We start from the raw sequence: 14,146 nt of genomic DNA on the forward strand, positions 1-14,146 counted from the left end.
GATGTTTTAAGCAATATTAAAATCCCTGACCAGGCCGTGTCCCGTATGAACGGCTCATTTAGCCACCCTTAGAGATTGGCCATGGTATTGTTTCGCCATTTTAAACTGTCAGACCTTTTGTAGCTCAGCATTCAACAACAACTGCCACACTTTCCTTGTTCCCTCAGTTTGTTGTGATTAAATTAATTGGGTGTCATTCACTTCTGCAAGAGGTCAGCAGACATACATTTGTGGTCAAAAGTCATCCATCTATCACACTGCAGAAATGAAAAGTCAGACATGTCAGGCAGAGGAGGCGGAGAGCAAAGGCTCAAACAATGGATTTTAGGGGCAGGGCAATGTCCCAATCAGCTAAGGTTGCTACAGACTATAGTTTGAATGAATGTAAAGGGGGCTTGAAAGATTTGCACCCTAATGTCTTATGAGCAGATTTGAATTATGATTTCATAATTTACCATAGGTCTATTCGTCACCTTCAAGGAGATCCAGATCTCAAAGACATCAAACAAGGCATATTTTAATCTCTTCCTTGACAGGGATGTGCAATAAAAGTAAAGGAAAAACTATTACGCCATATCACTTGCTAGCAAACAGAGCACTTGTACACTCTGCATCTTGCCTAATGGTTAATCTCGGGTGGATCTCTGACTTGATTGGTTAAGAGTCTCCGCAGGGCAGGTGAATCCCACCAATTGCCCACCATGAAACAGTAACACTTTTATCAGCGGAGTAACAGCTAACAATTATATTACCAGAGCCACATGCAGTCTCCTATCTCACCACTAATAAAAAACAGCCCATCTGTTGTGTTGTTGCTCTCAAAATGACTGTTTTCTGAATATGGAAGGTGAGTCTTCTAGGCGATCATCTCACATATTATAAACAAGCGAAAACGAAGAATGTGAAGAAATTAGATTATGAAAACTATTCAAAATGCTTTTGATAGCTCAAACCCTCTTTTCTCTATTTATAACACACATCACAATCACACAAGAACACATGTACACACACATCCCCCTGTGAACACTTCACATAAACACACACACACACACACACACACACACACACACACACACACACACACACACACACACACACTTTCCCTTAGCTGTGCTTTTGTGTTTTGTCAGAATTAATGAGAAAAGTTCCCTTGCCCTAGGGGTAATTAGTGTCCTTGGAGTTAAATAAGCTAATACTTAGACACCTCTGGCACAAGCAATTATGTTTGTGTATTGAATAATTGATTCAAAGAGGGGGGAAGGGCTGCTAATCAGATCTGAGCATAATGAATTGATTTAATTAACAGGGGAATCCGTGGCTCTCTGGGAAGCGCGCGCATTTATTCAGAAGCAGGAGCGCGCAGAGCGCATAAATTGGGTGAGAAAGGCAGCGTGAGCATGCTGTTAGGAGTTGTGTCAGCCTCAGAATTGGATTTCTTGAATATAGTTACAGTTTCGGAGCAAATGAGAACTGGGAGGAACACGTTTCTACTCCAAGAATAGCTTCTTCGCAGCAGCTCGATTTAAACGGCTGTTTAAATTAGATTTGAGTTAGTGTACTCGTTTCATTTTCGCATGGAATGCACCGTGGCGTTCAACTTTAGTTTTAGACCTCGTTAATTACAAGCGTGGATATTACTGACGCGCTGCCTACGCGAATACAACTGAGGGGACATCTCTACGCACAATCTCCGAAAAACATTAATTACACATTAATAACGGACACACATATGTTTCTCTACATGGCTTTCTGTTTCTGAAAAGCGGAAAACCACACAGACGTGCCTGTGTTACAATACCTTGCGGCAGCAACGCGGACGATTATTTTTGTTGTTGCAAAGCAATTTCTTCTCAGAGACGCGAGCGGCGCGCAGAAGTGTGCTGGAGCCGAGAGCGGATCGCTTGGAGCCGGACTCCTCGCTCCTCAGGACGATGGTGTTGGACAAGGAAGAGGGTAAGTGCACGGATGATTATCGGTGCATTAATTTGCTCCTTACGACCATGGGGAATGCGGGACAGTGAGGAAATGTTACATTTAGCGTTCATTTCCCCCCGAACGGCACTTCCATGCTCCAGTTCGCGTCACATCAGATGGACACGTTTGGCGTCAGGTTTACATGAGGAAACGCTACTCTCAAAGACTGAATGAAATATGATATTGTCGGCTTAAAAGACGTAACGTTACATAGAGATGAACGTACGTCGCTATTCACGCAGTATCAGTTCGCGCTCATGCAAATCTGTGAAGTTACGGGGAGATGTTTTATCAGCACCGAGAGCATTGGAACCTTTACTGATAGGTCTAAACGAGAACATTAAGATCGCCAATTTGATATCAGTGTATTTAGTTTGTAAATATTTCTGTGTTTCTATAGGCATATGTACAATGCACGTCTCTGTATTTACGCTGCACGCCGGTTCCTATGGAAACGGTTTATAAACTTTTTTTCTTCTCTTTTGGAGCTTGCGGTGCTGACAAGTTTTTGCTGAAGATGAATCCCGTTTGTCTACTTTGATACGTTTCTTTAACAACGTTGAGAGAATAAAATCCCTACAGAGTGTTTTTGACCTTAAAATGCCTTTATTGTCACCTTTCAGGGAATATTGTCATCACACACGTTTAGTTTTTAGCCAGGGGCCCTTTCCCCTCTAAAGTAATGGCTTGCATTTCAGACCCATACTTATGTTTGAAAATGGATATTTCATATCTCTTTGAGCCAACCATCCTTTCACTAACCCATCTAAAAACCAATAAAGGGATTGCCGTGGAAACATAAATTGGTCTGTCTTGTTCAATCCATGTTGCGCTAATGTACCCAGATTAACTCAACTGTAAATTGTCTCCTTTTGGCTGTCTGTCTTGCTAAAAGTTCCCCATATGATTCATGATTCAGATTGCTTTTAACAGCTATTGGCTAAGCAATATGGTAAATGTACAAGGTGATGCAAATGGCATTAGTATGAGAGGATGCACAGGAGCATGTAATGCAGTCAATACTACATTAACTACTGATGCCCAATTACAGAAGCAGGGAGAGTGGCTTTTAGGAGCATTAGGACTTACAGAAAAGCTTAGATCACCTGCTGTTTATTGCCTAAAAGCTTCACCCTTTGCTTGCTGGAGCCGACCAACTGCGCTGGCATTTTGGCAGGGATGGGAAAGCAGCTTGGATCCTCTCTCTCTCTCTCTCTCTCTCTCTCTCTCGCTCTCGCTCTCTCTCTCTCTTTCTCAGCACATGCTATGTTCAGATGACTGACTGTAATAGAAGGCTATATAGTATGACTCTAAATATATCTGTTGAGGTAAAACATCCTCATAGTTTAGTACATCTTGTACTAAATTCAAAGTGAGGGAGCTTAGTGGATAAGATGAAATGAACTGAGCTTTGTCAAAAAACAGCCATGTGCACAAACCTCATTTTCACTCACAGCATCCATACGCTTCTGTGTAAGCAAGCATGAATATATCATTGGTACTTGTAAACTTGCTGATACGTTGTGATTTAGAAAAATGTCCTTCAAGCAAATCGTTTTATAATGCGGTTTTGTTACGATTCAGAAGATTATAGATGCCAGTGTCGCTGCTGTATTTGGTTTCCATAACTGATTTTTCAAATGGTTTTGATGTAACTGTAAGTAACCACATCCTGCAATATAATTATCCTGTTACCTTCTATCCAACATCCTCTGAAAACTAGGAAACAGTTTTCACTATTTTTACTACACACTAAGCTTGCTTCAATTTTCTGACCTAAAATTCACCCTGAGCTGTTAGGAAGCTTTATTAGGTAGTTTTAAAATTTAATTTTTTTTCTTTCCTATATCAAATATTGGATCATTCATATATCTGTTTTCTGCAATGATGTACGAAGCGCTGGAGATTGAAAGTAGAGTGACGCGGGGCTTGTGTCGTAGTTTTGCATGCACTCGCTATTGTACTATTACATTTGGCTTCCCAAAATATCAACCTTTCATATTTCAGGTTCCCAAGCTTTGTTATCAGCAGGTCCTTGCACTGTATTTGATACTTGCTGTACTGTTTTCAGGCAACGACACCATACCATACATTTACTTGATCTTGTACTTTCTTACCACGATTCTGAGAGAGTGGGGGAATGTTTTAAGGTACAGAACAAGAACCACTCCTCCTTTTCATGACTACCTTTAAATAAAAGAAGCTCTCAGTTGACTTTTAATTCTCTCTGGAGAAATACGGTATTCAGCCATCTTCTTTCCCTTCAAGGTATTTAAAACTATCTGGATTGGGAGAAATAATTGGGTCCTCATTGTGGACTTGTTCAGGATTGATCATACACATCGCTGGGCTCCCTAAGAACCTGGAGAAGAGAAAAGAACACCCTTCTACATCCACAGTTACCGTTCCCGTTTAATTTACGAGAACTGTGAACCAATGAAATTCGTTCGTTCCAAATGTGTATATTTGAAATGCAATGTTTCAAATGAATACTAGACCCATGATCTGTCTGCTGCTTTAATAAAACTCAGGGCTTCAAGCACCAGTTTTTATTTTGAAATAAGAATTGCTTCATTCTTTACTTTAGTTACCATGGTAATTCGGTCTTGTAGCAGTTTTATATTGATTTTGAGAGTGGACAGTAATATTTATTTTCTGTTATTCCCCTTTCTGTGGGTTGATTTCTAATTTCCACTTGGAGATTACGTTTTTACATTCCTTAAGTCTTTTCACTTTTTTTCAACCTGCAAGGTAATTTTCTCGTATTTGCTATTTTCTCAGCTTATTGGCTTGTTCTTACTCTAAATTAAACTTGCCAATTTTAAGTATTGAAATTACATCAATGTTTCTCTTGCAATATTGCACCTGGATTCAGGGCCTAATGCTTGTGTTCCTGCCACTTATATTGCTTCAGCCTGAAGAAATTTCTACTTTATAAACATTTCCTCCTGATTCAATTACAGTTCAATATATCTGCAACTGATGTGTCCTCAACACAGAGATCCGTCATTGCTCTCTGTGGTCTTAAATTGGTGTGCTTTTTTTGATGGTTTTGAATGCATGATAGTCTGACATTCTGATGAGGCTGAAGTGTTAATCATTACAAGGTGATGCACCACTTTCAACAGTACAAAATTGGAGAGCTGGCCATATAATTTTAGTGTAACTGCATGCAGGTTTGTTGCTTAAATCCTGAGGACACAGGGCCACATTTTATGGGTGGTCCTCTCCTTTTTCAGGAGTTGGGACAATGTTCCTTTCCTCATGAGGAGAATCAAACTGGGCAGAAGAGTCAGATTCCAGTAAACCTTATGCAAACAACGTACAGTTTACCAACCCTATTTCTGTCTCTATCCCAAGGCACTTGGGATACATCTACATGAAGCCAGAGATTTCCCTATCCGATTTTTTTTTTTCTTGTCTCAAGAAATATCTGCATGCATCCACATAAAACCACAAAACTGACACAATGATGTAGTTTACATTGCTGACCAGCATGTGGCACTGCAATGCTGCCGCAGAGATACAGTAAAAATGGAGAAGACTTGGACTATGCACGTAAACCTTACGCGCGGTATGCAAACGAACATGGTACAATACATTTATTAATCCGCATTAATGTTAGTTAATAAGACAATCGTTCAATGTTTGTTCATGTTTTCGTTGCGGTTAAGTGACCTAGCTGTGTCCGACTAGGGATGAGACGTGGGCTGACGACGTCGTTGTTTCAGAAAATATACGGATTTTATGTCCACACGAAAAAACGCAAAGGTGCCGTTTTCAAATTTATCCACTCTGGAACCTGGTTTTAAAAAAAATATTGGTTTCACTCTCCCAAAACGCGGGATCCGTGTGGATTAAACACCTATTTATGCGTATACAGCAAAATGCATCTCTGTGTGGACGGGACATTGATCACTATCAAACTTATGCTGTCTCACATCAGTGACTGCAGTGTATCTTGTTTTCCATCATTTTATCGCAGCTGAAAGGGCATCCGAAAAAAGACGAAAGTTCTAGAATGAAAGTTAAAGGTACTCATCGGCTCATCAAAACCGCTCACCAGCTCGATCATATTCCCTTTTGTGTTACGCGTAAACACTTTTATTAAATCTTCATCCAATGTCTTAACACTGTCAAACATCAAGGGAGCCATTGGGGAAGGCTCATGTTGCATCCATATGGTCTGTCATGACCGCGTGTTTCTATGAATTCTTCCCATCCTTCTGTTTCTTTGTGTAAAGTTATTGGCAAGTTTTTAAATAATTCCAGTAAACATTGGATTTTTGAAGAGCTTCAAGGACATACAGTCCATCACTGAAGCATTGGGAACACAGAAAACCTTTTATAACATCCTCAGACATGCTGCCAGCAAGATGAATCGTCATTTTTAGGCTACCTTTTAAAATGTCTCAGAGCAACCTTATCTTTCACCTTGAGTCCTGAGACGAATGCAGACAGGTGCAGCGTTCAGGAAAAAAAACTACATGAGCGAGAGAGGCCCAGAAAAACAATGTCTATTTGTAGGGTGTGTATATATTTTGATGCTGATGTAAATGAGGTCCAGTTATATTTAGCTTCATCTTGAAAATAAAAAATATATGTAATATTCCAGTGTCTGTTTTTTCATTTCAAATTTGTTTCTAAACTGGAATGCTCTACAATAGTAGCTTCTCCCAGTGGACATGCTCCATGTAATAGTACATATGCTCTGCTGAAAGTGGGATATAAAGCTACATATTGACGATTTTACACTAGGTGGTTTTTAATTTACTTTCCTTTTGGTCTTTTAGACCATAAGTTATTCCCTCGTGTCACCTTGTCGCAGCACCTCTCGCCAGCACGTCTCGCTGCAAGGGTGAGTTGCTTCGTCTATTGCATTTGTGTGTGTGATCACTTTCTCCTTTACTCACAACACACACACTCAGCTTCTCTTGAAGCAGGGCGTCACACTTAGCTCAGTACAGGTGCCCATGCTAATGAAATAAATGACTAGCAGATTTTGCTTAAGGTCCTGTCCTCCCTGCCAGCTCTTTCCGTCCACCAGAGACACTTTTATAAACTCCTCATTAACCTTACTACATTCTGTAACTTGATAAAAGCTCTCTTAATGATACCTACACTGATATCCACATCTGGCTCTAATGATGTTAGAAAGTGCAGCTTGAGGTATCATAGCTGTTCATTAGTGTTGCCTTTATGAAAAAATACAAATATCACTCACCTCGCCTTGATGTCTTTATACTGTAAATATCACCTGACTCAAATATGATGAAACCATGATAAAAAATGTCAGACATGGGTTGTGGAAGCCTTGCTGCATTGTGAATGTTTATGAGGGAGCGTTATGCAGTTATGAATGATTAATGTTGAAATAGAATCTTGTGGCATAATTGTAACAGGGTCTGTTTATGCATGCAAGATTCCGTCTTGTTATACATTGATCTTCCATTACGCCTATTAGTTGAGAGGCCTTTTTTAATCCCTCCTGAAATGCTCCCTGGATACGTATTCACAAGAGTGTGTTTACCGGAGAATTGCAGGCAGACACTGATAACTGTTGTGTTGGTTTTTGGATGGTGTGTTTTGTAGGTACATTGGTATGTGGGCATGTGTATGTGTGTGCACACCTGTGCGGTTACATGTGTACAGTAGAGCTGTAATCGGGCCTTAAAAGTTAGGCCCGACAGGACCCGAGCCCGACAAGTACATTTTGATTGACAGCTTTTTTAAAGCCCGAATCCATTTACAGCCCGACATTATTCAAATGTGCGCACGCACACAACTCTTTTGCCTTTTGTCAATAATGAGTCATTTATACATGTTTTAACATAATCTATTCATAACTAACGTAGACTAGACTAGAGCTGAAACAACGAATCGATTTAATCGATTAAAATCGCTTATTAAAATAGTTGTCAACTAATTTAGTAATCGATTCGTCGCTAAATAAATTTTATTTGCCATAAGCGGCTCATTTCGTGCATATTTCAAATCTGCGGTGACCAAAGTGTGGCAGTAATGAGCCACCGGAGGTTTTACTCAGCCAGTACAGCAGGTGAAGTAGCGAATAGCCAATAGCTGGCCTCGTTTTATGTCACGTGCTTCCCGAACAGCGTCTCTGCAGCATTCAGCGGGAAGTGGGAGTACTTTACTTTGAGCCTTTAAAATGAAGAGTTACCTGTAAACTCTGCACTACTGAACTGTTTAAGGGGCCGTTCACATATCGTGTCTTTTGCGTGCTCAAGTTCGTTATTTCCTATGTAGGCGCGCAGTATGCACTCTCATAATGGAAGCGACGCGTTCGCGACACGCACGCGGTGCGATTCGCCCGTTTTTCCAGGCGCGTCCACACCGCATCCATTTATCCTTTGCTGAAATTTCCGGGTCTTCATGGAGAGGGCACGTCATGGAGAGAGCACGTCATGGTTGCTTAGCAAAGGCAGACGCCTCGGAAAGAAGGAGAAAGCGACGCGACTAGCGTTTTCCACGCGTTTTTAGGTGCGATATGTGAACGGCCCATAAGAATTTTATTTGTGCAGATTCTCCAGTACAAGGTTGTTTGCAAATGTTTAGTCGTAAAAGCTGATAACATTGCTTTTTAACAGTTGACATTTAAAGCTTTACAAAATGTTATGTGATCAGTTTGTCGTTTACCAGTTCATAATTCAGACTTGCAGCCTAATTATGACTGAATGAGAGAGGTAAAATGCACTTCTTTTCTAAGTATTCACTGCTCTTTTTCACACAGCAGGTTTTTTGTGTGTGTCCCATTTTTTTTTTTTCTGGACAACCTTCTGATGGATTTTACTTTAAATTGTGAGTTCCATTCAGGTTTCATGCCATTGGCACTTTTTTTCGAAGGATTGTTTACAATTTCACAGCATAAGCTATAAAGCTTTTTCCCAGTAAATAATAAAATACAATGCACTGCAATTTTATTCTGTTTTATCCTTATACTTCGTGAACATATGTTCTCAAAGATTCCTTAAGCTTTGTTTGGGATGTTAAACTACTTTAGGAGCTCTAAGGACTGCCATGGTGAAAACAATATTTGAAATCTCCTTGTGAATTTTGCTAGAGTATGGGTCAGTGTTTTGATTGCAGAAGAGTTCGACAAAGGATTACTAACATAAAACAACTCCAGGTATATTTTTGATGAGGATATGACAATGCAAAATGGTTAAAATCTCTTAAAAATCTATGCTGAATGATAAAGACCCTTTATTAATAATTTACTTGGGGAAAAAATGGAAAAAACTAAAATATAAGTACATTAATCGATTAATCGTAAAAATAATCGACAGATTAATCGATTATCAAAATAATCGTTAGTTGCAGCCCTAGACTAGACCACTTGGAAGTTGGAATAAAGAAATAAAATAAGTCTTCTGTGACATCGTAACATCACAGCATTCTAGACATAGGCTCATTTTAGCCTATAAATAGTTTTAATTAATATGGATATTTGGCAATAATGAAATTAAGATAAAGGCTCTGCTGGATTTGCTTCGCACTAGCAAATGATATTTAATAAAAGAATAATGCCAACATTAGAGTAAATACTCTGTCCACATTATGCATTTAATACTCAATTAATATTTAGTTATCATTTGAAAAACCATTACTCAGAGATTATGTTTTTGTCGAGGAAAATGATTGAATCCACTGTAGATGGCTTCAGCGGGTTCCTACGCTCCCTGATGTGGCATCATTATTCCCATTATAAACCTGGTCAAAACTTTTCCACACCTCAGACTTTGCTTTAGTTGCTGGTGCAACCAAAACGTAATCGCCAGAGGCAAGCCTGCATTACACCTACTCCGCATTAATTTTCAAATCTTTCTAGCGCTAATCAAAACACATCACATGAATGCTCGTTTACCTCGCAAACCGGAGCGCAAGCCCGAGCCCGAACCGAGCCCGCGGAAGATGATATAAATTAGTTTTACAGTGTGCATGTATTTGTATGTGTGCAATTGGTTTGCATGTGCAGAATATATTTACTGTGTATGTTTATAACGTTTGAATGTACGCATGACACAGTGAGTTGAAGTTGTAGTTCTCGGTATAGCTGATCTGCATCTGTGTTTTGCTGTTGACGATTACTGAACAGCAGAGTGAAGCAAGATGAATTCTGAAATAAGTGATGCACAATTCAATATATTCAATTTGTAATTTGTGGAGTGAGGAAGTTAATCAAACTATTGCTTTAATTTGTTTGGAGATTGTAGCCTCTTGACTCACTTCACAAATCACACACAGCAACTTTACCAACATTCCTTAAGTCCACATCCATTGTGCCAGTGCTGAAACACTCCCCCCCCCCCCCGATGTGCCTAAATGACTACCGCCCCGTAGCACTCACACCCATCGTTATGAAGTGCTTTGAGCGACTAGTCCTAGCAAACCTCAAGGACTGCCTCCCACCCACACTGGACCCACACCAATTTGCCTACTGTAACAATAGGAGCACAGAGGATGCAATATGCACCTGCACTCTGTACTCACACACCTGGACAATTACAACACATATGTACGGATGTGTGTTTTTTTTTTTTTTTTTTGACTTCAACTCAGCATTTAACACTGTCATTCCCTCCAAGCTGACCACAAAACTTAAAGACCTGGATATTAACACCTCCCTCTGCAACTGGATTATGGACTTTCTGACCAAAGACTCAGCATATTAGGTCAGGCCACACCTGCTACACCACCAACATACTCAACACCGGTTTACCACAGGGCTGTGTGCTGAGACCATTCCTCTACTCCCTCTACACCCACACCTGCTCCAACACACTCAAAACCGGCATACCACAGGGCTGTGTGCTGATACCATTCCTTTACTCCCTCTACACCCACAACTGCAAGCCTGTGCATGGATCCAAATCCATCATTAAGTTTGCAGATGACACCATGGTGATTGAATTTTACTGTCCATTGCACTAGTGTAAATGATGTTCATAGTTTCTGCTTATAGTGTACATACACTTATTACATAATCTATCTGTATAGTATGTTCATAGTACACTAACTGCAGATGCTAACTGCATTTTGTTTCCTTGTACCTTACATGTGCAATGACAAAGTTGAACCTAAAATATATGAATAAATAAATAAATATTTTTTTTTTGAAAGGTCTCTCTTATACACCAATGCTTTGATAAAAAATACAGTAAAAACAGTAATATAGTAAAAATAATTACGGTTTAACAGTTTTCAAATGTAATATATTTTCAAATGTCATTTATTCCTGTGATGGCAATATTTATCAATCATTACTCCAGTTTTCAGTGTCACGTGATTTTTCAGAAATCAATCTAATGTGCAGATTTGGTGCTCAAGTAACATTATTTTTATTAATGGTAAAAACATGATGAATGAAAGTATAAAAAAAAATCTTACTGACTCCAAACTTTTGAATGGTAGTAGTATATTGTATGTATTTTAGGTAAGCATGTACATGTTATTTTTGTACCTTCATGCTCCGTTCTGTTTATAGTATTTCTGCTATTCAAGGAGAAGCCAAACCATCTGCTTATTTATCATAATGCCTTTATTTTTTTATTTTAAATGTAGAGATTCTATTCATCAGTGTTTGCAATGCTGACTAGGTCACAGTTAAAGATATAGGAAACATGTAGGACAGAGGTTTTTTCTTTTCAGTTGGGACAACATAATGAAAACTCCCCCCAGCTCAATAAACTTTCCATATATATATGCGCCACGAACCAATAATAACAGAGCTCATGTAAAATACTTAAGAAAATAGTTGGGGGAGAGAAATCCAATATAGCCTGTGTAAACACATTCCATCCAAATATTACATGGATATTAAAATCTATTCCTATTTTTAATAAAAAAGCCACAACATATAAGAGGATGCTGTTAGAGAAAGCACTGGAGGGAGGCTGGTAAATGGAAACTCAGTCCACTTAATGAGATACTAACTTCCACAGTTCATTGGCTGACCTTCGATGAATCAAATACTGAATACCTAATTAAAGGCAGTGATTGCCGGTTAGTTTGTATTGTTCCTTAAAGGGGAAGGACACAGTATTGGTGAGGCTAATTTAATCAATGTGCCGTGTGATGGTTCTGATCCATTTGAGTGGCAGCTGTGGTCCAAGCACTTGGCTACTCCTGCTCTGCTTTAATTGAAGTTGGAAATGGAGCACAGGCTGAATAATGCTCGGCAACCCCTCTTTCTGCCAGCCGATAATTTTATCCTTTCTTGACACATTTAAACGTAACCGTCTCCCATGCATGGTTGGAGCTTATAATGGACTGGCCATTCGATTTAACTTTTGAATTCTCCAGCAACGTCAGTAACCTTGGATGAATGGTGTGGTCATTCAGTTATTGCGCTCTCAATGCTGCTATGGAGATGATTGGAATACACTCAAGTTAACTTGTCATTGAAATGAGAACATGGATGTTAATTAAAGCTAATTATAATGACTAGAAACTAAACCAAACCTTTTACTTAGAGAAGAAGATTGAAATTCTGGTCGATGACCGCAAGCTAATAATAATTTTCATGTTATGGCCAATAACCAATAAATGGTTATGATATTATACATAAAAAATAAAAAATACAATTAAATGCACAAACTGAATGTATGCATCACTATTAATGTTATCAGAGGTGCACATAATTTTTTAAGCCTGGTTCTCATAAAAGGTAGGCCTAGTATTAAATGCAGATACAATTATTTTATAGTAAACTTAAAAATAAAATGCTAATATTTACTACTACTTTCTTTGTTTGCCTCTTTAAGAAGGATCCCTTTATGAATCCCCCAATTTTAAGTCGCTTTGGATAAAAGCTTCTAAAAAAAAAAAGTGTTCATTTTCAAACTTAAAATAAGCAGGGTTTTATTTAGCAGTTTTGCATTGTGCTTTGAAAATGGCATGGTATAGCCTAGATTTATGCTTTAAGTTTGAAAAGAAATCTACAGTTTGTCGTTCTAAAATGGTGATTGTGCATTAACAGCCTTGTTACAACCTTGTCTGTCCGCAAATGCACTGTCAGAACTTATTTACATAGCACATTTTTTATTTGGACTGTGCATGTTGCGGACCTGATGACTTATGTGCACCCCTGAATATTCTAATGTATGTACAGCATGGAAGACTGCTTTTTCCCTAATGGAGACATCCCCAAAATAAGTACCAAATTTACCAATTACACACAAACTCACAGACTTGAAATACTGTAATTGTTTAGCAGTAAGAATAAGTATCTTCTAAATATAGATTGACACTTGAAACAAGCCCTGAAGCACACATGGCTGGGAAACTGTAGTAATTACAAAATATACTCAATGATATACTTCTAATATATTCAATGATAACGCCACAGAAATGTTCACCTGATTAAGGCTGGTACAGTAAACCAAAAAGCCTGGGAAAAAGAAATGTAATTGTTGAAATCCAAACCCTTCTTCATTATTTACCCCATATGGGCAGCCGAGACAGTGTTCAAGTGGCCCAGAGGCCCCACACACCAAACAAATACCCCCCGTGGTGGATTTGCATTATTCAGCTCTTAACAGGGCCCAAATGCAATAGTGCTGCATGGCGTTTCCTCCATTTTCAACCTTGCAGCATGGTTCTGAATGGCACACCTGTCTCCTGGCATATCTTTTGAAACGCTAAATGTGTAGTAATTGCCGGGGAGAGAGGAATTTCATACATCACTACCTAACATTGGGAGTGACAAACTTTAGAAAGCCTACATTTATGCCTAGCCAAATGCATGTTTAATGTTGGCTAAAAAGTGTTGGGGCATCATTGTGCAACGGATGGTGGAAAGAGGCTCTGACGGTGCTAATGGTTACATTCTTGCCAGGAGTCATGAAGTAGCAGATAAGATTGTCTTCCTTTTTTTTCCCTCAAAGTCTGAAAAGATCTGGAGGAGAATAGATGGATTTATTCCATTATTCAGATGCAAATGCAATCTGTGGGAAAAGAGGGGAAAATGAATTGAGTTCATATATATGAAGAGTCATTCATCAGTTGGGGATATTGACAGTTTATGCCTTCTGGTGGAGTAAATGGGTAGAGGCTGCCATCTCTGAGCTCTGTCTAAATGAAGACCTAAAACAAACACGCACTCCAGGCCTACTGTAGAGAACTACTTCTAGACGGGTGTCGCTTGATTGGC

At 39.1% G+C, this 14,146-nt stretch overlaps 1 long non-coding RNA gene across 1 annotated transcript; it reads left to right on the top strand.

Moving 5' to 3' along the window:
* Nucleotides 1-1,164: 1,164 nt before the first annotated feature.
* Nucleotides 1,165-4,502, top strand: LOC113081877 (uncharacterized). Its single transcript, XR_003282362.1, has 3 exons — nt 1,165-1,953; nt 4,046-4,124; nt 4,243-4,502. It is a non-coding gene; the product is annotated as an uncharacterized LOC113081877 (long non-coding RNA).
* The last annotated feature ends 9,644 nt before the right edge of the window (nt 4,503-14,146 follow it).

Source organism: Carassius auratus, unplaced genomic scaffold, assembly GCF_003368295.1.
Source record: "Carassius auratus strain Wakin unplaced genomic scaffold, ASM336829v1 scaf_tig00035148, whole genome shotgun sequence".
In the NCBI taxonomy this organism is placed as follows: domain Eukaryota; kingdom Metazoa; phylum Chordata; class Actinopteri; order Cypriniformes; family Cyprinidae; genus Carassius; species Carassius auratus.